Here is a 20665-nt window from a genome sequence, read left to right as displayed (position 1 = left end):
CGTCTGGCTGGAAGCAGGCAGAGGGGAAGGTTGGCCACAGGTAAGCCTCCACCACGTACAGGTGGGGCAACTTGTCTCTCCAGCCACATGGTATCTAAACATTCTCTTAATTACGGCTCTGTCTTCAGTTACAAAGCAGGTGTCTCAGGAGGCGATAACGCCCCCAGATAGGGACAGCAAGCATGCTACCAGCCAGCACTGTCAGCAGACATCCCTTCCACATGAAGCCAGATCAACCTCTGAATCCTCCTCGACACAGCCCTCCAGCTTGCTGGAGTTGGTGCCGGCAAGGGCACGAATTGCCATCCCTGTTGTGAGTCTTCTTGGCAAGCCACACCTCAGTATAAGTGATCTCATCAGTCTAGCCCACCCCCAGCATTTTAACAGAGGGTAGAAATCTTGAACCCAATTGTGCTTCTGGCATAGGAGTAGGATAGGGAGAGAACAAGAAAGGGAAATGTGGCGGTGGAGGCAGGGAGCAGGGAAGCAGACAGCTGTCCACCTGCCACCAGTGTCCATCCGTAGTCCAGACTGGCCTCCAGGGCAAAGTGGGCCGTGCACAATCAGGTCTGGGCCCAGAAACTCTGCATCATCCTCTGCATTCAACTGGCTGCCCTCCCATGGATCCTTTTGTCTCTCCGAGCCTCAGATCAGCAGCCAGAGAAGGTTGAGCTCCATGTCTCCAACATCTGTATAATTTGAAGTGAAATCCATGAGAGGGAAGCAGGATAAGAAAGGAGAGACAGAAACACCAAAGTGGAGAGCGTAAGTGAGGAAGAAGGGCAGGAAACAGGGTAGGGAGAAGACAGAGTGTAAGTGAGGAAGAAGGGCAGGAAACAGGGTAGGGAGAAGACGGACAGACAAGCAGCCAACAGCAAGTCCTGCCCTCCCTCCACCCCCATGCTGGGGTTCCCCCAGCCTTCAAAGCAGAGCCCCCAGAGTGTAAATGGAAGGAGTCCACCAAGATGGGAACTCTGGGGGCCAGAGAGAAAGGGCAGGAGGTGACTTGGTGCCAAGTCTGTGAGTCCTGTCTTGTCCCACACCTTCCAGAAGAGAGCCCTCCTGAGATGAGAGGCAGCCGCTAAAGGGTAGACACAGCTCCGCAGTGACACCGAGACACCACCACCTCTGGGAGACACGTCCTACAGCCAATGACCAGGGAGCACATCAACCTTGGGACAACAAGGGAACGAATGGCACCCAAGAGGGAAAGTGGGGATTAGTGACCCCAGACCCAACAAACTGATGGGCTCAGATCAGAGTGGTAGCTCTTTTCCAGTAGTTCCAACAGACAGGGAAAGTATGTTTTCTCTTTTCCTAAATGATGAGGCAGGCTGTGGTGGGGACGATGGTCTCGGTCCGAAAGTTCAAATCAGATTCCACCCACAATCAAGTTCTTGTCCGTCCGCAGGCTCCTTTACCTGTGTGATGTCAGGCAGTACCACCATCAGCCACCATGACCTTGGGCAGATGGCTTCTCTGTGATTCAGTTTTCTTCTCCAAGACCTGAACATGCTTCTAAATGCTCTATGAAACCCAGGAGAGGGATCCCTGAGTGTCTCAGCGGTTTGGCGCCTGCCTTTGGCCCAGGGCACAATCCTGGAGTCCCGGGATCGAGTCCTGCGTCGGGCTCCTGGCATGGAGCCTGCTTCTCCCTCTGCCTGTGTCTCTGCCTCTCTGTCTATCATGAATAAATAAATAAATAAATAAATAAATAAATAAATAAATAAATCTTAAAAAAAAAAAAAGAAAGAAAGAAGAAAGAAAGAAGGAAAGAAGGAAAGAAAGAAAGAAAGAAAGAAAGAAAGAAAGAAAGAAAGAAAAGAAAGAAACCCAGGAGGTCGTGCAGAAGGCCGACTTAGAGAACAAAATTGAAAGGATCCTGAGTACCACGAAGGGTCACACTTGCATACAGTGTGATTTATTAATTAGTCTAAAAATGATAAAAATGAACCTGAGTGGTTCAGTGGTTGAGCTTCAGGGCGTGATCCCAGGGTCCTGGGATGGAGTCCCACGTTGGGCTACCTGCAGGGAGCCTGCTTCTCCCTCTGCCTGTGTCTCTGTGTCTCTCATGAATAAATAAATAGAATCTTTTTTAAAAAAATGATATGGTACAAACAAAAGAGTGTATCTGGCCGAGGCCTGAGTCCAACTTTAGAATGGATGCCATATTAGTTAGCTCAGGCCGCTGGAACAGAAGACCAGGCTGGGGAGGCTTGAACAACGCATTTGTTTCCTCATGGTTCTAAAGGCTGGAAGTCCAAGATCCAGGGGCCAGCATTAGTTTCTGGGGAGAGCCCTCTTTCAGGCTTGCATAGAACTGCCTCCTGTGTCCTCACATGGTCTTTATTCCGTGCGCGCATGGGGAGAGCTCTCTGCTCTCTCTTTTCATAAGGACACCGGTCCTACCAGGTTAAGGCCCCACCTTTAGGGCCTCATGTAACATTAATTACCTCCCTAACGACCCAATCCCTGAATTCAGTCACATTGAGAGTTAGAATTGAATTTGAGGGGACACAATTCATGCTCTAACCGATGCCCTATTTATTCATTGACAGAAAGTAAATATCTTATGAGAAGGGACATGAATGTATTTTGATTGTTAGCCTGTGAGATTCTGGAAGGCAGAGATGTTATCAGTTGAACTGATGTTACCCAAGCTTAACAAATGTCCAGCACAGAGGGAGCGTTCAGTAAATTATAAATGGGTAGCGGGAGGAACGTGAACAGTAAGCTGGGAGAAAGCAGTTGGCCACAAAGTCAGTTGCTGGCTCATCTCCCCACCCAACTAATACGCCTCCATTTTCTTCCATATCAAGCCCCATCCCCTCCCATGAATATTTTATCTCTAGGAAACGAATTCCTGGACTCGCAGCCAGTGGCTATCTTTTGCAGGTTGTTGGGAGCCAGGCACTGCAGTCAAAACCTCTCCCACGGCTGGGAAAGCTGCTGCTGGCTGTGCAGGATAAGTGGGGGCAGGGCAGATCGCTTCCACCCCAATCCCATTCTCCAAACCTGTGCTGCTTTTCTTTTAACAAAATTCCCACTTGAACACTGCCCCCAACCCGCAGGGCTGCAGGGGGCGGGGGTATGTGCTAAAGCCGAGGCAGGTGTACGCGGTCGGGTTGTGAGTCGGGCTGGCGGGTAGATCGAGTCACTGTTCAACAATCGGCCCCTGCACTCCCTGAATGAGCAAGGCGGCTTCCCATCCCAATTAAGGCAGGCCAGCCAAGCCACTTGCCGATGCATTCGAGCACTCGTGATGTGCCACCTGCAGTGCTCCATCAGCCTGGACAGTGAGGACAGTGACAACGCAGAGCAGAGACACCAGATGACCCTGCATGAGTGGAAACTAAATCTTTGCTGGGTTAAGTCACTGTGGTGGGGAGGGCATAACAGATTATCCCAATTATTATGGGGAACTGGAAGTTTAACCTGACCGGTAGGTAGTCCCTTAACCGATAGATAATACATGAAATCTCACCTTCCACCCACAGACAATTATTCTTTTGACCTCAGGCTTTTTTTAAAAGACATTATTAGCTAATTACAGTCAATGTGACTCATTTTGTAGATGTTCCTAATTTTCCTGAGCTGGATTTCAGACTAGGGGGAAAGGGGGAAGAAAGAAGGAGTAAATCTATAGAGAACAGGAAAAAAAGGGAGGGGAGGGGAGGGAGGCTCCCTGGAGAGAGACATGAGGAGTAAGAAGATCAGAAAGGACTGCCTTTAGCCACCTCTGTGCTGGGAGATTTCTGCCCAGTGTGCACCCAGACACCCGCGGTGGTGAGAGGTCTCCAGCCTCAGCTAGAGGTCATGGCACTCACACCACACACTGCCCTAAGGAGAAGCTATTTTGCCTTTTAAGGACGAATTCAGCCAAGGTGGTTTTATTTATTTATTTTGTTTTTTTTTTTTTTAGAGAGAGAGCATTCCACAGGGGTGAGTGGGGGCGCAAAGGGAGAGGAAAAGAGAGAATCTTTTTTTTTTTTTTTTTAAAAGATGTTATTTATTCATGAGAGACCCACAGAGAGACACAGAGATGCAGGCAGAGGGAGAAGCAGGATCCCTGCAGGGAGCCCAATGTGGGACTCGATCCCAAAACCTGGGATCACGCCCTGAGCCCAAGGCAGACGCTCAGGCACTGAGCCACCCAGGTGCCCAGGAGAGAGAGAATCTTAAGCAGGTTTGACTCCCAGCACAGAGACCCACACAGGGCTCCATCTCACAACCCTGAGGATCATGACCTGAACCAAAGTCAAGAGTCAGATGTTAACCCTACTGAGCCACCCAGGCACCCCCACCAAGGTCGTTTTAAAACATAGCCTACAGTTTTCTATATACTTGGATTTTGATCAATGGTCAACTCCCGGGAAAGCCAAGAGCTCATCCTTACTAGGGGCACAGACCATGCTCTCAGCACAAGTCCTCCTCAAGATGGCAGCCCCCCCTTGGGAGGCCACAAACAACAAGGTCTCATGAGGCCTAGAAAGACCCATCCACACTCAGATGCTGACTCTTCTCAGCAGCATTTTCAGCTCCTCTAAAACGGAGGCAGGGGAGGAACTCACACCCCCCAACTGAAGAGGGGTCCTTCTTGCCCATGTTCCACATTGGACCACAGACCTGGGCCACGCTTCCCCATCTTCCCAGTCCCCAGCCACCTCCTGGTTAAGCCTATCTGACTCTAATGGGTGCCAAGGCAGGGCCTGGGGAGACAGGAAGCAGAGGGGTCATGGAGGGGAAGCTGCTGGTCACTAGGATACTACGATGGACTCTCCGTCCATTCACCAGGAGCACATCCTGTTTCCTGCACTAAAAGGACCAGATCCCCTTGAGAGCCAGCCTGCACCACCCCCACCTCCACACTGCTTCTCATTCCTTCTTCCTCTGTAGTGTATGACTCTGGGGTAACACAGGCTAATAAGCCACTCACTCAGAGCTGTGTGACTGCAATCTCCAAAACTAATTTCCTAACCCCCCGCCCCCTTTGCAGCCTGAACACATTATCTACATAGAGTAATGATGACAGACCCAGGCCACCATTGCCCAGCTGTGTGAACCCTCAGTAGTTTCCTAACTGGCTCCAAATGTCAACTTTCTAATCTGTAAGGATGGGAAAAATAACACCTTCCTCACAGGGGATCGAGTGAGGCAAGGATCACAAAGCACTTGGAGCAAGTCCCGACATCTCGTGAAGTTTTAGTGGATGGCAGCTTTTGGCACTGAGTGGCAGCCTTCTATAGGAAGAATCGCACATGTTCTCTCTCTGGCCCCAGCTCGTGGGCAGCGTATGGTAGCCACTCTAAAAATCTCCGTGAAATAAATGATCAAGTCAGTGCAAGGCTCTTACAACTGCCCAAGCCCTGAAATACAAGTAGAGGTAAAAGCTTCCCAATAGAGGCAGCCCGGGGGGCTCAGCAATTTAGTGCCACCTTCAGCCCAGGGCCTGATCCTGGAGACCCAGGGTCGAGTCCCACACAGGGCTCCCTGGATGGAGCCTGCTTCTCCCTCTGCCTGTCTCTCTCTCTCTCTCTTTCTCTCTCTTTCTGTCTCTTTGTCTCTCATGAATAAATAAAATCTTAAAAAAAAAAAGCTTCCCAATAAAGTATAGAAATGAAGAACAAAAAAAGATGATGAGTGCCTCAGTTTCCCCCCAAAGCAGAGCTGGAGACAAGGGCTTGTGAGCAAGTGGCTGACTTGGGGAAGTGGTCCTGAGGAACAGAAGTAGAGGCAGAGGAATGAGGACAAGCCAACTGAAGGGTGTGTTACCGAGTGAGTCCCCACTGTGGGCAGCAGGACTCCGTCTCCCTTGGCCCCTCAGAACAGGACAGTGTCCTCTCAGCATGTGTCCCTGGGCTCCCATTCCCCACTGCTCAAAGGTCGCAACACGGGCTGCTGGCTCCCACCAACTCCTAGGTTTGCAAGGCTGTAGGGATGGCCATGTGGGTCCCCCCCCAACCCGGGCACCCCAGTGACCCCTGAGGGAGCACCCAGGGAGAAGGCAAGGTGGACGCAGAGTCTGGCCCTCCCGCAGGTGCTGTGCCCGCCCCCTCATTGCTCTGGTGACAGCTAGAGTTGAAATGTGGTCAAGAGGGTACAAGGCAGAGCATAAGGAAGTCTGCAGCACAATCCCAAGTCCTTTAAAAGCCTTAATAATTCTATAAAACCAAGATTAAAGTCATTTCAAGAAGTATTTTCTTGGGGATCCCTGGGTGGCTCAGTGGTTTAGCTCCTGCCTTCAGCCCAGGGTGTGATCCTGGAGACCCGGGATCGAGTCCCACGTCGGGCTCCCTGCATGGAGCCTGCTTCTCCCTCTGCCTGTGTCTCTGCCTCTCTCTCTCTCTCTCTCTCTCTCTCTCTCTCTCTCTGTCATGAATAAATAAATAAAATCTTTTTTTTTTTAAAAAAAGTATTTTCTTGTTTGCAAGCCCTCACCTGCCTTCTATGTCTCCACTGTTGGATCACTCCAATCACTGGCTCCTTTCCATGATTCTCCACAAAACCGAATCTTATTCTACCTTGAGAGTTGTGACCTGGGTGAGCAAGGGAAGCACATCAAACTGATTCCCAGCCTCCGATGTGGTGAGGGCTGGGCTCGCATACTGGCTCCGTGACGCACCCGATTCACGGGTGACTTTTCAGAGGGACTTGATACTAATTTTTTTTAAGATTTTATTTTTTTTATTCATGAAAGAGAGAGAGAGAGAGAGAGAGGCAAAGTTGCTGCTAATGTAACCTGCGCACCACCTTCCGTCTTTCTCCTGCACGCCAATTAGCACCTTATCCCGGGTGGCTGCAAACTCTAATGGTCTATAAGGCACCACTCAGCACTTGATTTCAACAGATCAGTGCTGATATGTACTTGATTATTTGATTCCCTAAGAATTTTACCTTCTTTATGCCTCCTCATCTCAGTTAACAGGCCAAGGTTTGCATTTCTTCTATTCTGAACTGAACCCTGGACACATATAGTAAGATAAATGCCCACTATCCTCTATAAAGTACTAGAGCACAGGAGCAAGTACTTCCAGAAGACTGCGTAACAAAACCAAACTGATCCTGAAGACAAGGTTTCTAAATGACCTGTAGTCTTCTGTGTCCTGTCAACAACAAAAAAAAAAAAAGAAAGAAAGAAGAAAGAAAGAAAAAGAAAGAAAGAAAGAAAGAAAGAAAGAAAGAAAGAAAGAAAGAAAGAAAGAAAAAATTAGATCCTTTAAGAAATGTAGTACTGATAAGATATCTACTTAGAGTAGATAAAGAAGAAAACACGAGAGTCGGTAGGGCTGCGACCCTGATTCAATGCCCTATGACAGAGGGTCGTCACTTCCCAGGGCACAAAGACTTCCACAAGAGATGATTTCGTAAAGTGGAATCATTCATTCAACTCTCAGGATCCAGCCTTAGGTGGTAGTGACCTACTAGACTCATTTTATAGATGAGGACACCGAGGCTCACGCCAAGGCGAGCAACAGAGCTAACGGAGCTGACGCGGGAGCCAAGGTTTCTCTGCCTCTAACGCCCACGCTCCCACCGAGTGTGCTACGTCATAACACATTAAACAAAGCCCCTCTGCCTCCCGCTGATGGCTTGACCGATTTTCACCACAGCGTCGGAAATACAAAGGATGTTGCAGGGAACAACGAGCGAGGATGGGTATTGGGCTGCCACCGTGACCCGAAGCAGGGGGGGAAGGACAGACTTTGAGTGGCAACTTCTGACACATTTAGGAGCCACCATCCCCGGGGATGAGACACTCGCGGGCCCCCTGGTGGGGTCACCACAGCTACCGACCAGCGGGGCCCAGATCTCCGATACCGTGCTTCACTGTGGGCCTCGTGTGACCTTGGCCATCTGTCTCTCTGCCTCACTCGCCTCATCTGTGAAATGGCAATAACCTGTGAGACCGTTGTGGCAGCGAAGTGCGACTGTGCACAATGTCTGACGCAGTGTAGCACACCTCAGGAAAGGGAGCTATTTTTTTAAGGTTTTATTTTTTTTTATAAATTTATTTTTTTTTTTGGTGTTCAATTTGCCAACATGTAGCATAACACCCAGTGCTCATCCCGTCAAGTGCCCCCCTCAGTGCCCATCACCCAGTCACCCCCACCCCCCGCCCTCCTCCCCTTCCCCCACCCCTAGTTCACTTCCCCGAGTTAGGAGTCTTCATGTTCTGTCTCCCTTCCTGATATTTCCCAACATTTCTTTTCCCTTCCTTTATATTCCCTTTCACTATTATTCATATTCCCCAAATGAATGAGAACATACACTGTTTGTCCTTCTCCTACTGACTTACTTCACTCAGCATAATACCCTCCAGGTCCATCCACATTGAAGCAAATGGTGGGTATTTGTCGTTTCTAATGGCTGAGGAATATTCCATTGTATACATAAACCACATCTTCTTTATCCATCATCTTTCGATGGACACCGAGGCTCCTTCCACAGTTTGGCTATTGTGGACATTGTTGCTATAAATATCGGGGTGCAGGTGTCCCGGCGTTTCACTGCATCTGTATCTTTGGGGTAAATCCCCAGCAGTGCAATCGCTGGGTCGTAGGGCAGGTCTATTTTTAACTCTTTGAGGAACCTCCACACAGTTTTCCAGAGTGGCTGCACCAGTTCACATTCCCACCAACAGTGCAGGAGGGTTCCCCTTTCAAAAGGAGCTATTTTTAACGCTGCCTCTCGGACTTGCCCTCGAAACCTGCTTCTGGTGCGACCCCCACTTTTTTAGACCCTGGATGTGACAGACGCTGCAACTGGGGCCAGGGGAGGGTAGGCCTCCTGGCAGCTCCCCGTCCTCCTCCCATGGGCACGGCTTCTCAGCTGGAGGACGGTCTGGGCGCCCCCTCAGCCCGCGAGCTCCCCTGCGGCCCTGCGGCATGCTTGCTCCCTGAGGAGAGGCCGGTGGTCGCCATTGGTAGAAGGGCCAATGGCAGCCCTGGCCCCGACGAAGGAGACGCCGGGGGGCACTCACCTCGTCCAAGTAGGGATCCAGGGGCCTGGCATGTGCTTCCAAGCACCTGGTAGAATGTCACTTGTCCCCCACCCCCACAGAACCCCACAGAACCCCTTCCGCTTGGTGTTTGGGTCCTGTAGCTCTTCAGTTGGCCTCTTCAGTCTCTGTTCCTTGGAACTCACTTTGACAGACCCTCACCCAGCACCCCTCACGTTCCCCAGAGAGCGTAAGGGGCCTGCTTAAAGCCTCCACCAAGGGAATCTCCCATCTTTGACCTCCTGAGTGGCTTTCCTGGGGGCCCCGAGTAAGAGCTCAGGCCAGGCTGGACGAAAGAGCGGGCCCCAGTGAGTTACGAGGCTGTAATTCCACCAAGGGCTTCTGGAGAGATGGTAAACTCACGTCCCAAGTCTCCCGTCCCCTGGCCCATTTCTTCCCCAAAATGATTTATGACCCTGTAATTCTGAGGCGGGACTGTTTCTTAATTCACATCATCCAAATATTTTCCTAAGGCCATCCAGGTCCTTCTCTTGGCTTCGAACTTCCTATCTCAGGGCTCCTGGGTGGAATCACAAACCACATCCTTTCTGCCACTTTGTAAGAGGACGACACCTGCCTTGACATGGCAGGTGGAAAACCACGTCATGCCTGAAACCAAATGGGTACCAAGAGCCTTCTCTCTATGGCTGTGTTTTCACCCTTCAGATCCCCGCAAGCACTAAAAGGCTGTGTGTGAATGTTCCACCGTCACCACAGCCCTTCCTGCGCCCAGGCACACCCTGAGGCCAATGGGGCGTACCTTCCCCGACACCGTAGTTCACATTTGTGACTTTCCGGTCTGCCTCTCCCATTACAACACAAGCTCCCTGAAGACAGGGACTTTCTCTGGTTGGGTTCTGCTCTATCTTCAGCATCTGGAACAGTGCCTGGCCCCAAGCAAGGACTCTAGAAATGTCTGTTGAGTGCATGAATGATGTCCTGAGCAAGTGAATGAGTGTGTGAGGTTGGTCTTTGGCACTGACCCCAAGCAACAGCAGTGAAACAGAGGCTCTCCTTAAGTCCTAATCCCACGCTTGAGCAGGAAACGGGGTGCAGCTGGTGTAGGAAACTTCCTGCCATCTTCCCCTTGTTGCCAGCTCTGTTTGGGATAGAGGCCCAGAGAGAGTGGGTTGTTGGTGGAGAGAGGTGACTCTCCTGGAGCTGGCACTGGGACAGGGCCAGGGTGGGACCCCTGAAGGATAACCCATCCTACCAACTGTGCCAAAGGCCTCTTGTCAGACACCTCAGAGGCCTCTATGGAAACCTGCAGTGGATGATGTGCCATCACTGGGCCCCAGGGCATCCGGCCAGGGATGGAGACAACAGCTAAGAGCTCCAGCTCTGCAGAGTAGTGGCCACCCTCTCTGGCCCAGACTCCTCCTTCCCACTTTTTCTGACGTCCACCCATGCCTGCTTTATCTCTTTAAGATCTGCTCGTGTTCTCCTTGGTGGTGGCTGGTAACTATGGAAACTTCAATTAGGCTGTTTTGCTCAATGTCTCTAAAAATGGCCAGTGCAGGCGGCAGCAGCCCTTGACTTACCAGAGACCCAACCTGAGCTCTTCCATATGTTCTGTTAGGTCACACCCTTTCAACATGTAAGAAAATGCTCCTCAAGCTACTTGTGATGAAAGACCAGTTTCTCTTTGTAAAGACTTCCAAATCATCACAGCCCTATGTTTTTGTAAAATACAAAAATACAAAACAAATTAGAAAAATGAAACAAAAACCAAAAAAAGCTATAGAACATACAAGCCCCAATTCTATCGTGTAAATTTGGTAAGCCTAAGAGTACTATAAAAGCTATTAAAGTTTTTGGGTGCCCACTCTCGATTCCCACGCTGTATCACCATGGGTGACTATCAGTGGACAGACTCCAGTCACAGGCCACACTTTGAATAGCCCTGGCCTGGAACCCCAGGGAGAGGATGCAGGATGCCACCCAGGGCCTCCCCCTAATCCGGGTGCCTCTCTGACCAAACCTGCTGACTCCATCCTGCTGTGACCTATATTCAAGCAAGCCTCAGGATGGAGGGTGGGGTCACCCCGGGGAGTACCATGGAAATGTTTGCACCTGAACTTGAGCCAGTGTGTGAGAGAAGCAGCCGCAGAGGCCTTGTCATGCTGGGAAGTGCTCAATAGCCAGGAATCTGGGGCTTGATCATCCATCATGAGATGCTTCCTGTCCAGGCTGAATCCCTGGGTTCCAGCACGGGATGGGATGGCACAGACCAGGGGTCCCTCAGAGCAGGGTCGGACCGAGTTTGTACTGCCCATGATACACCAAATAACCCCATCACTTTCCCCCGTGCCTTCTATTGGACTAAAGATCGCTGTTCCCATGACCTGGAGGGAAGCTATCTTTTTTTCTACCTTTCTTTCTACCTTTCTCTGGTGTTGAACCCCTTTCCTCTTTTAAAAGAATTAAACTATTCTGGAGCCCCTGAGTGGCTCAGTCGGTTAAGCCTCAGCTCTTGGTTTCGGCTCAGGTCATGATCTCAGGGTCATGAGATTGAGCCTGGAGTTGGGCTCTGTGCTGAGGACGGAGCCTGCTTAGGATTCTCTCTCTCCTCTGCCCCTCCCCCACCACTGGTGCACCTGCACTCTCCCTCTCCCCCTTAAATAAATAAATAAACAAACAAACAAATAAATAAATAAATAATACTTTCTGTAAGTAAATTAATGTATGCTTTTTAAAGTAATTACACAAATATCAAATAGAGTTCTATGAATTTTTACACATCCAAATGAAGATATAGGACATGTCCATCTCACCAGAAAGTTTCCTCAGGCCTTTTCCTAGTAGATACTAACTTTCTCCCGCCCCCTGAGCTAACTATGATTCTGATCTTTACCAGTTTTACATTAACTTCACATAAATGGTGTCAAACAGTGTCTATTCTAATTTTTTTCTTCTTTCATTCAATAAAGTATCTATGAATTCATCCATGCCATGTGGCCTGGTAACTGGGTTCTTTCTTTTCTTTTTTTTTTTTTTAACTGGGTTCTTTCTTACTGCTGTGTTGTATCCCACTGCTGCTGTAAATATTCTTGTATGACTTTTGGGGAGCGCACATATTTCATTGCTTTCAGATAAATATCTACTAGGGTAATTGCTGGGTCATAGAGTAGACCATGTTTAGGTTTAACGTAGACACTGTCCAATAGTTGTCCAAAGTGACTGAGCAAATTCATACTTCCACCGGAAATGTGAGAATTCAGGTTCCACATCTTCCCAAGACTTGGTTCTCCTGTTCTTTCCGTGTTTGCCGTTCTGGTGGATGTATTTTGGTGTCTCAGTCCGGTTCTGACTGCACTTCTCTGATGAATAGTGTTGAGGCCCTTTTCATATGATCTTTGGCCATCTGGATATCCTCTTTTTGTAAAGTACCTGTTAACTCCTCTGCCCTTAAAAAAAAATCAAATTCTTTATTAGATGTACTTTGAAGATTTTTTTCTAGTCAATGACTTACCTACTCACTTTCTGAATGACAACTTTTACAAGGTCTTATTTTAATGTAGCCCTGTGTATCACTCTGCTCTTTTATGGTTAGTATTTCTCTGTGCTGTTTGAGACAGTTTTGCATGGCCCCAAGGTCATGAAGATATCTCCTATGTTTTCTTCCAGGAACTTTGCTATTTGATCTTTCACATTTGGATCTATGCTCTACCAACTACTAACTTTTGTGTATGGTACTGAGTAGAGGACAAAGTTCATTTTTTTCTCCATATCTATCTAATTGCTCCAGTACCATTTATTGAAAAAAAAAAAAGCCATCTTTTCCCCACTGATTTTCAGTGGAGCCTTTGTTGTAAATCTTGTGACTGAATATGTGTGGGTCTATTTCTGGATTCTCTATTCTGTCTCATTGATCAGTCTATTTGTCTCTCCTGTCTTTATTGTTACAGCACCCTAGTAATTCTCAAAATCTCTTCTTCAATCTCTCTCACCAGTGTTTAACAATCTTTAGTGCAGAGGTCTTGCACATCTTTTGTTGGGTTTATTCCTAGCCATTTGATATTTTTTATCCTACAGTAAATAACATTTTTTTTGTTGTGGTAAGAAACATAATGAAAAAACATAATGCAAAAACATAATGAAATCTACTACCTTAAACAAAAGTACATTAGCATTAACTATATGCATACTCTTGTGCAACAGATCTCTAGACCTTTTCATCTTGCACAACTGAAACTCTATACTCATTGAACAAATACCACATTTCCCCTTCTCCCCGGCCCCCAGTAACTACTTTCTATCTTCTGTGTCTATGTGTTTGACTACTCCAGGTTCCTCATATGAGTGAAATTATACAGTATTTGTCTTTTGTGACTGGCTTATTTTACTTAGCATAATGTCCCCTAGGTTCATCCATATGGTAGTGTGTAACATGATTTCCTTTTTGTTTTAATGCAGAATAATATTCTAAAGTATGTAGAGACAGCATTTTCTTTATCCATTTATCCATCAATAGACACTTGGGTTATTTCTATCTCTCACCTATTGTGAATGCTGCTGCAATGAACATGGGTGTGACAATATCTCTTTGATATCTTGTTTTCAGTTCTTTTGGATCTATACCAAGAAGTGGGTTTGCTGGATCACATGGCAATTCTATTTTTAATTTTTTGAGGAACCTCCATACTGTTTTCCATAGCAGCTGCACCATTTTACATTCCTTGTAAATAGCACTGAAAAGATCTTATTGTCCAATTGTTTGTTGCTAGTATCAAGAAATTCAACTGATATTTTTGCATATTGACCTTGTGTACACTGATACTTGCTAAATCCAGTTACTAATTTCAACAGTTTGTAGATTCTTTTGGTTTGCCTATGCATACAATTATTACATCTGTGTGAAGAGCTTTACTTGCTCATTTTCAATATTTACATCTTCTTTTTCTCTTCCTTGCCTTATTGAACTAGTGAAAACCTCTAGCACAGTATTGAGCAGACGTGGTGAGATTATACATAATTATCCCTCCCTAAACGTAAGGGATCTCCCATCTCCTGAGCCTTGCTGGGAGGCAGAGCCCACCTCCCATCTAGAAGCCAAAAGAAATGCCAGATGCTCACTCTCAGTTTCTTTTGCAACCAGGGCATAGGGAACAGAAGGCACACTCAGATGGGGTTCAGGAGAGAGGTTACTAAAGGGATCTCCTATAGTGATGTGGGCGGGGCTAAAAGAGCCAGTAAAGGGCCCAAGTGCCCAGAGAGCAACATTAGGAAGCTGCCCTCGGGTGGGGGTTACACGGGGGTGGGGGGAGTGGGCAAGGTGAGGAATAGTGATGTCTGAGGCTGCTGCTCAGGGGGAGCTAAGTCTCACAGGGACGTGCCTGGTGTCCCTGAGGCAAGCTGAGGCATCTGCTGTGACAATTCTATGAGCTACCTAATATCTGTTCCACAATTTACTCTTCTGTTTCAACTAGCCAGAGTCAGATGATCTGACCTGCGGCTACGAACCTAAGATATGCCCAACGATGGCAACTTCTCTCCATGCCTAAAATATCTTAAAGTGTCACATTCTACCATCTGATTCATTCAACAAATATTTCCTGACTACTCCTTATGATCCCAGCCGAGGCTGGACATGCACTCAGATACCTCCATCATAACTCACTGCAGTCAGCACCTGCCGGGCAGCAGGTAGAAGCAGATGCATTTTAGGGATAGTTAAAGCCACAGGCTAAAAATGGAAATATTCCTGAACACAGATGTGACTTAAAATTTTTTTGAGATAGATTAAATAATTTTACTAGCGAATACATAAAATAATTTCAAATAAAATATTTTTATTTGAAACAGTCATGTGTATTATGGAAATGAGCACAAAATTTGCAGGACCCCTCAAAACAAAACATACACTGTCAAGGAAATTCCAAGTATCCATAGTGGTGCACTCTTTGATACAGAATGGTAAGAAAAACCATAGTGGGGTCTCTGATTCCTGTGCTCATAATGTGGGGCATCAGATTGCTTCAGGGACCTGAGGCTTCACCTTCAAAGTGCTACTGATATAAAGAAAAGCTGGTAATAATCTATCTAGGCATGAGAATGTAGATGCAAGTACTATATTTGAAATGGAAGAGCATGACTGATTTTATGAATGTATTTTAAAAGGTTCAGTGAATATCTCATGCTAAACACCCTGGCCCTGAGTTCTGGGCTTCTACCAGTTTGACAGTCCCCTCTCGTCAATGGGGCAACCCCCACTTGGCCATTGTATTATCAGTCAGGGTTCTCCAGAGAAACAAGGTAGAGTATAAAGACTGGTTGCAAGGAGCTAGTTCATGTGAGTGCAGAGGCTGAGAAATTCTGAGAATACGGTGGGGAAGCCGAGACCCAGGAGAACCCATGGTGTAAGTTCAAGTCCAACAGCCAGCCGGCTTGAGATCCAAGAAAGACCATGTTCCTTGTAAGTTTGAAGGTAGGAAAAGACTAATAACATCTCAGCCCAATCAGTCAGACAAACAGATTCCTTCTTATTCAGCCTTTTCGTTCTGTTCAGGTCTTCAGTTGATTGGATGGGCCCCCTGGTTAGGGAGGGCCATCTGCTTTACTCAGTCATCTGATCCTTTTTTTTTTTTTTAACTTTTATTTATTTATTCATGAGGGACCCAGAGAGAGGCAGAGATACAGGTAGAGGGAGAAGCAGGCTCCCTGCGGGGAGCCCGATGCGGAACTCCATCCCAAGACTCTGGGATCATGCCCTGAGCGGAAGGCAGACGCTCAACCACTGAGCCACCCAGGTACCCTCAGGCATCTGATCCTAATATCAATCTCACTCAGAAATGCCCTCACAGGCACACCCGGAATGAGGCCTGACCAAATGTCTGGGCACCCTGTGACCCAGTCAAATTGACAAATAAACACTTAGCCAAGACAGCCCCATCCGGAAGTCCCAGTGGACTCATGGAGAGGCAGCAGGACACACAGCTCCTCGAGACTCCCCTTGATGCACCCACCAAGACCCCTCACAGGAATGCTCTTTCTCCCCTGACTCCCTGAGGCCAAAGCTTCCGTGAGAACTGTGGGAGCTCAAGGAAGCTCATCTCTACCTTTCCACCATCTGGGTGCAGCCCAGGGGACCAACCTATCCTGGTTTACCTGTGGCTTTCCTGATTTTAGCACTGAAAGTCCCCTGTCCTGACAAGCCCCAGGGAACCAGCCACCTTAACACAGCCTAACCTCAGGATGGTGAGAAGCTTCAAATCTTCATGCCCCATCTGGGCTAGGAATCCTCATTTTCTTTCTCCTTGGTCTCAGAAGGATGAGTGGGAACATTAAAGCTTGTTTTCTTTTTACTCACACCGGGTTAGTCACACAGTCTAAAGCCCAGCCATCCAGGGAACAGAGAAGATGCTTTTAGTCCCTCGTTTTGATCTAAGAAATTAGTTTTTAATCGGATGAGAGCTATAAATGAGGCAGTGCATGCTCCAGCCCCTGCATGTCCTCCTCAAGGACAGACCTGGCACAGGGCTTGCTGGACTGTTAGTGACATGGTCACTCTTCCCCCAAGATCCTCTTAAGGACGACTGATTCTTGGGATCATTTCTGTGTTTCTCAAAATGCTTTCACACTGGCTTCTGCTTTATGGATTCCTTCCAACCAAATGTAGCCTCAAACAGGAGTTGAGTTTTGTTTTGTTTTGTTTTGTTTTAATTTACTTATTTATTTGAGAGAGAGAGAGAGAGAATGTACAGAAGCACACAACAGAGGGGAGGGGCAGAGGGAGAGAATCTTCAACAGGACTCCCTGCTGAACCGGAAGCCTGACACAGGCCTTGATCCCACGACCCTGAGATCATGACCTGAGCCAAAACCAAGAGTCAGATGCATCACCGATTGAGCCACCCAGGAGCCCCAGGAGTCGAGTTTTGATATCCTCATCAAAGAGTGCTTAGTCTGTGCAAGGGAGCTTCAGAGCCAGGCAGTCTTAATCAGAAAAGACTTGGCTCCTGACCTCCCTGGGAGTTCTCTCTGACCCCCCCCCCCCAAGCCAATAATACCACCAGAAATACACAGACAGGGCTCTGAACAAAGACAGGGAGAGAGAGTGAGAGACAGAGCAAGGCGATGAGGTTTTCTTTCCCTCTCTCTCTCTCCTTCTCAGATAATTTGGGGCCATAATGTTATGGCTGTTGGCTTTCATGTTTTCACAAATGAGATGTTGCCTGCTTGCCCTCAGAGGCTCTCTCAGCAAGGGGAAAACAGAACCTCTGAATCGACAGCTAAGGCAAAAATGACCCTGTAAGTGTGGTAAGCCTACAGGAATGAGCTAACTCAGGGCCATGGGGGAACTGGAGGATGTCCCAAGGGGAGACTCCATGTCCTGCTGAGATGGGACTGCACCTCCCTCCCCTCTGATCTTTTGGGGGTGATACAATTGATTATTAATTATTGTTATTGCTGTTCACAGGCAAGACATGTAGAGGACACTCAAGTCAAAAAGCACAAAAGGGCCTCCACCCTACCCCTGTTCCCTGGCCATCCGTTCCCTTCCCCAGGGACAGACGCTGCCCCATTGTATCTCCTCCCTTTCCAGAGAGAGTCCACATGCACTTTGTCATGCACTTAGGAAGTTGGATGTTTGCAAGAGACAAGCTTGAACTCAGTAAATGGAGACGTGAAGATCCAAAGCTTGTTTGGCTACACATCAGAGCCCCAGAAGCAGGGTTGTGGGTAGGGGAAGTATTTTCTCAAAGGAGAGAAAGATGGCGCCATGTGAGAAGCAAGATAAACAAGAGCAGGAAGAAAAAGAGGGCTGTGTCTGAGGGCTCATCTCCCAGCCCTCCCAAGTCTAGGCTCCAGGTATGAGCGCTCTGCTGCTCCTCGGGGCTCAGCCTGGACTGGGTTAGTGGTACCTGGACGCCTTCCTTCCATAGGCTCAGACCTGGACCTGCTCTACAGCACTCCTGGCTCTCCCACCAACGGGGTAGGGAGCTCACTACTTTACACCATGCTCCTGGAAAACTTGGGATTGCCTGAAGGTTTCTTCTTCTAGTTCTTTTTTTTTTTTTTTTAATATATAATTATTGTATAGACTAGACTCTCTTCCCACACAATTTCATTGAGAGGCTAACTCTGCCTTCTGGAACCAGGATAACAGTGTGCATGGACAGGCTGGAAGTGGAAGGAAGATACAGAGTGAAGCCAACTTTCCGGGTATAGATCTGTGAAAGCAAGGGGACATTTGGGGGCAAGGCCAGTGGGAGAGGAGCCATCTGGCCCTGCCACTGAGAAGTGTGGGCTTGCAGGACAGGGTGCAAGAGGTGCATGAGGTGGATGGGCTCATTCAGGCCAGCCCTGCCCCACTGCCAGGCCCAGAGCAGCCTCCTCCTAAAGTCCTCAGAGGCAGCCACCAAAGGCAATCTTGCTCCAAGCTCCACTTCCTGACAACTCTACAGGGAAGAATTAGAGTTTTAGGAGGAGGCTATGCCACAGACAGAGTCAGCATCTCCTGGGCCTTCATACTGAATATAAGAGCTTCACTGTTCTGGGTGTAGAGCAGAACGCTAGATCATAGCAGGCCTGTCCTTGCCCTTCCAAGCTCCCAGTATAACTTAACTAGACCACAAACAGGGACAGAGTCAAACAGATGACTTAACCATGCTTTGATGAAGGCAGAAAGAAATGCTGTAGGACAGTCCAGGATTAATTGCTAAATGGGGAGTAAACATGTCACTGTCATAGGACCTCCATGGATCCAGCAGAGAGCAAAGGCTTTCCAGAGGAGCTGGAATGGGAGCCACACCTTGGAGAGTGGATAAGTTACAAACAGGAGAGAGGAGGGTGGATTAAGCCACATCAGAGAAAGGTAGTGGTCACTGAAGATCTCAGGGCACCTGTCCCCTGTCCACCCACGTATACTCAGGCCCTGACACCTGGGAGAAGTCAAGACCTTGTCCAAGGTCAAGAGCTGGGGCAGGCCAGGATGTAGAACTTCTGATTCCTTGCTGGCCTCAATGATGCCTCCCAGAGCCTTTCTGTCTCCCATTTGTGAATTATGGCCTGTCACCCACACTCTGCAGCAGCCTGAAAAAACAGTGGCAAGCAGGCCATCATCCTGGAGGTGGTGGCAGGAGGAGGGAGTGTCAGCAAAGCCCTACTGTGAGTGTCTGAGCTTCCCCTCCCCACCCCTGTTCCTCTCTGCCATCTGATGGCACCTCAGCCCGCTTCTTCTCACTTGCCTGCAGCTAAGTGGCATAAACTGTTTTTGCTGCTCCTTTTTTTCTTCCTCTTGTGTCCCCTCACTTTCAGGGAGAAAAAAAAGCGCTAAAGACACAGAAGAAAATTGCCACTAATGTTCTCTCCCCTCCCTCCATTAGAGTTAGCGCTTATAAATATTGAAGAGCCAAGCTCTGTCAACCTCTGTGAGTACCATTGTCTGTCTGCTGGCTGTTGCCCCCCTCCTCGGTCTCCCAGGGCAACCCTCCCTGAGGTGGAGGGAGAGACCTGCTCCAGGGAAAACCAGGGAGGCGGGCTGGGGCTGCCCTGCCCAGGGAGCTGGGCCACAGACAGGGGCCCAAGGGTGTCCTCCTACTGGGGTGGCTGCGAGCCCAGAGGAGGAGTGATGGGAACCTCCAGAGAGCACAGAGGGAGACAACAGGGTCAGGGACCTTGAAAGGGAAGTGGAATTCTCTAGAAGACACTGAGAAACAGGTTACTAAAATCATATATCCCACAAAACACAAAACTTGCTCGAAAGCACCCACCCCTCCCACTGGCTCCTAGGTGAGATCCTTAGCTGCTGCTCTGGGACACCCGATAGCAGGGGAATGGGGGCGCCCCTCTGCCTGGCTCTGAGGCACAATAGGGAGGCCAGAGGGGGGATCCTGTTAGTAAAGATGGGACAGGGGTGGCAGACTCTTGGAAACCAGGCCCAGGAGCCCCCACATGCCTCTCCAGCTTGACCTAAGTGTCCAGGCTTTCCATCCATGCAGTCAGAATTCTCTGCCCCCAAATCTCAATACCCTGCCCAGGCCCTCTCCTGGGGCGTTCCCGCGCCAGGCTGTGGGCCCTCTGGACGGTAGTGCATCCTTTGAGGGCAGGTGTGGAGCTGTCAGGACATGTGCTGTACCCCAATAAATCAGAGGCCCAGCCAAAGCCCGTGCCCACATTAGCTTAGCATGGATTACCATATAAATTGGATTTTACTGCCATTTCCAGTTTTCCCTTCCTAATTTACCTCTTCTACTTCCCTCTGCCCTAGTGAACCTTTCTCTGGCAAGTCTTCTGTTTCTAGGGGAAGAGAAATCCTCTGTCTGGACTCCAGGTCCTCTGGGTCTGCCCCACCCATCAGAAATGTTCTTTTCTCACCCATCTGGTCCAGAATGGTGCCGCCTCTGGGCCTACTGACGCCTCTGAGTCAGCCGCATCTGTCATTCTCGATGCCTTTGTATTTTCTACAGGACACCTGCTGTCCGTTTTGGTGTTGCCAACCTTGCCAGCTTGGAGAGTCTTCTTGACACAAACCATAGAGGTTTGGGTGCTTTGCCCTACACAAACTCAAGATCTTTCCATTTAGGAGTGATCCATGGGCAGAATTTTTGCCATTCTTGCTGCCTTGGTCTCTCCAGCACCAAACCGTCTCACTGCAGCAACTAGCTATGAACCATCCCCACCGTAAGAAAAGGAAACTGGCTCTGAGTTGCAAATCGTGATTGGA

This window comes from Vulpes lagopus, chromosome 13 (assembly GCF_018345385.1).
Source record: "Vulpes lagopus strain Blue_001 chromosome 13, ASM1834538v1, whole genome shotgun sequence".
Classification (NCBI taxonomy): domain Eukaryota; kingdom Metazoa; phylum Chordata; class Mammalia; order Carnivora; family Canidae; genus Vulpes; species Vulpes lagopus.
Note: the sequence above shows the minus strand (reverse complement) of the source record.